This window comes from Branchiostoma floridae, chromosome 3 (genome assembly GCF_000003815.2).
Source record: "Branchiostoma floridae strain S238N-H82 chromosome 3, Bfl_VNyyK, whole genome shotgun sequence".
Taxonomy (NCBI): domain Eukaryota; kingdom Metazoa; phylum Chordata; class Leptocardii; order Amphioxiformes; family Branchiostomatidae; genus Branchiostoma; species Branchiostoma floridae.
Window position 1 is genome coordinate 11,919,753 of NC_049981.1, and position 3,204 is coordinate 11,922,956.

The 3,204-nt window shown below is 35.2% G+C and overlaps 1 long non-coding RNA gene across 1 annotated transcript in view; it reads right to left on the minus strand.

Moving 5' to 3' along the window:
- Positions 1–1,282: 1,282 nt before the first annotated feature.
- The window catches only part of LOC118410781, a 4,232-nt gene continuing 2,310 nt past the window's right edge, over positions 1,283–3,204 (minus strand). Inside the window, exons 2-3 of the long non-coding RNA XR_004830596.1 lie at positions 2,771–2,839; positions 1,283–1,630 (exon numbers count right to left, since the gene is read on the minus strand). This is a non-coding gene — a long non-coding RNA (uncharacterized LOC118410781). The remainder of the gene's footprint in view (positions 1,631–2,770; positions 2,840–3,204) is intronic.

Consider the following 3,204-nt stretch of genomic DNA (forward strand, 5'->3'; position numbering starts at 1 on the left):
CGCTTTCCCGTAACCATTACGTCGCGAAAACTGGCGATTTTCGTGTTATTTCCCCCGATTGTTTTCACCCTGAGTGTAGATTTCAAACCAACAGGAAATTAAGCGTATAAGAAAGAGCAAAAAGTCTACTTTCTTTCGGTATATGATTTAGTATAGATTCTGAGGGCGACACGCATTTGCCCCCAATCCGCGCGAGTCCATGTCACTAGGAGTGGTCATTTTTATTCCAGAATAGAACGCACTACAGTAATTTGGTATGTGCGTGCCGCGGAACTCGTCCTATTCCCCAATCAGAGATTTCGTTACGGGGGCTAGTGGCGGCCGCGATTTTGCGTCTCCCGCCCCCGAAATCTCTGCTTGGGGAATGGATCGCGATCATAGGGCAGCCGTCTACAGCCGTCAACACGTTTTCTTATGGTTCCTTCCTATGATACTACTTTAATTTTTGTTTGACCTGTAACTTACAGTTCGAAGACTCAGTCAAAGCGAAAGTTCTGCTCTTTAGCCAAGTTGTCAATCCCAGTTTTATTAAGGGTACCGACTTTGATAAACCTAAAACTACATGTACCTCTGTTCTACGCACAATACTGTACTCAATTATTTCTAAACAATTAGATAATATGTATTACAAATATCAAGAGATGTATAGTTTTTTGTACTTTGAAAAATTCAAATAAAACTTTAAGAGATGCCGAAGTTTGCCCTGCCGTTCCCATGACCTACATCATCACCGGGGTTAATCCTACAGTCTTTGGTTACAGTTCCTTGCTACAGTTCCTGCTTACATTTTATACTCATATTGGATGTCTTTTGAACAGGTCATGTAGGGTATTGGTTGGACATACATGCATTTACATGTAATTACTTTCGCTCACTCCTTCACTAATAGTCACTATTCGAATTATACCTAGAAGCATGGAATGATGTAATCTGTCAGTAACAAGTGCCTAAAAAGGGTCACATTTTCTTCTGTCCTTTCTTCATCTTAAGTACTGAATTACCCTTGCTATTGTAAAATATGCAAAGAGTCATATGTCAAATGTAAGCCACACTTTATTGAACAAATATGTCTAACGTGTTACATATGAATGGCAAGTTGGAGACAAGATTTGTGTTGTAATCAAACAATATCTATGGAATCTGCTGCCACACAGCTGACCATTTTGCCAGATAATATACATGTTATTCCAATAAGGCCAAGTAAGTGAATTTTATGGATGACATCATCGCCCCCATTAGTTTTTGCCTGATTTCAGAAAAAAAAACAAGAATTTTTTAGTGTACCACACCAGTATCACTTAAACTATACTAGTTCACTTCTTTAATACAGGAATGAATGCCTTGTTAGTTGTGATACCACGTTTTGTCACTTCAAATCGTGTTACAATGTTTATGGTGTCTATTTTGAAAATTTAGCCATCTGTTTTTTTTCATTGTATTACTATCTCATTTACAGTATTTTTTCATTTGGCATGTCATCCATAAGATTAACTTGCTGTGGCCTGTTGTGAAATGATATTCTGTACAGTATGGTATAGATATAAATGATACATAGTAATGCCAATCAGCCAAATGATATGGCTAAGTAAACACAGCTGTCAGCCTCATCAGATCCACAGCAGAGCATCACCTGTATAAAACATAATATTTCACAGTATGAAAATCAAATATAATTCAAGAGATTGACAATGATTAATAGTAGGCTGTTATATTTGAAATACTTTACTTATCATCTGTGATAATATAATGTCAACTATAAAAGCAACATTTTCCACATAATGCAGAATATTTCCTCCCAGTAATGAAAGAAGTGTGGAATTATGCCCACCAATCATGCAGATAAGGTGCCAAGTAGAGCAACACACATTTCTTTTAATTGGCACTTGCCTTCTTGTATCTCCAATTTGAAGTTCCTACCATTAACAAGAAAGCAATATAGAGTTTCTGCATTAACTTGATAGGTAACCATAAACATTACCCACATTCCATTCTTTCCTAAAACTTATTACATGTCTAAAGACAATCCCCATTATTGACCAAAACAGAAATATGAAGCTTTTGTATTAAGTATGCAAATGAGGTCAACATTAGCATAACAAACATTCTGTTGTATGCACCTTTCCTAAATGTACTGCCACCTCTGATATGACAAAGTAGTCCAAATCTGCATTTGATTATGCAAAGTAGGTCCTAATAAAACATAATTCATTTCACCTTTCTCTATATCATGGTTATGAATTATCTAAAGGTATCATTAAGGAAAAACATTTACTTCAAAGGCAATATAATATCTGGATATCAATTATGCAAATAAGGTCTTTTTGTAGCACAATTAGTATATCATTGTAATATGTCATTGGCATGTTCCCCAATGATATTTTTAAGCAAAATTGCAAAAGTACCATCATTTCTACATATGATGTTTCATGTATGATACTAGTGTAGTGGGTATTATTGTGCAAATATGGACCTAATTAACATTATCTATATCAATTCATGTTTATGTATATGTCAGCTAACTACCGTGATGTGAGATTAAGTTCCTATGATTCAAAATGCAGAAAAAAAAAGATCTAGAAAATACAGCATGTCCTCATGCAAACTATTAAGTCAATCCATTGTGTAGCTGTTAGACTGTGTAAGGACTTCCTATTGTCATAAAGAAGATATGGATTTTCCCACCAAATATAGGTTTTCCTATTTAAGTCTGCAAATGTGGTTCCACTCAGACTAATCAGTACTTTGCTGTGCTCATCCCTAATGAACCTACCTAATGAAAGTTACAGACACTGTGAGCTGCAAGAAGCACATCCTCAGCTGATCTTGGGTAGAACTCTTTCTAATGAAAAAACAACAAAAAACATGTTAGTATCCATTTGTGATACCGGTACCCAACATTGCCATTCTTTGACTACCCATATCACACAGATATTGGACACTGACACTACCCCTTCACTACCCCTTTTTAAATTATGTTATATCATATCAAGACTTATACATTATAGGTTTATGATATTATTCATATGTTATATAAAGATATGTTATAGACTCATTTCAAAATTCATATCATATCATATCATATAAAGAGTTATCCTAAGATTTATATTACTTTATATGTTTATCAATGACCCTAGTACTCACAAGGTAGAGAACCTGGATCAAATGTTTTAGCCTGTAATCACAAGATGGGCAGTAGTACACAGT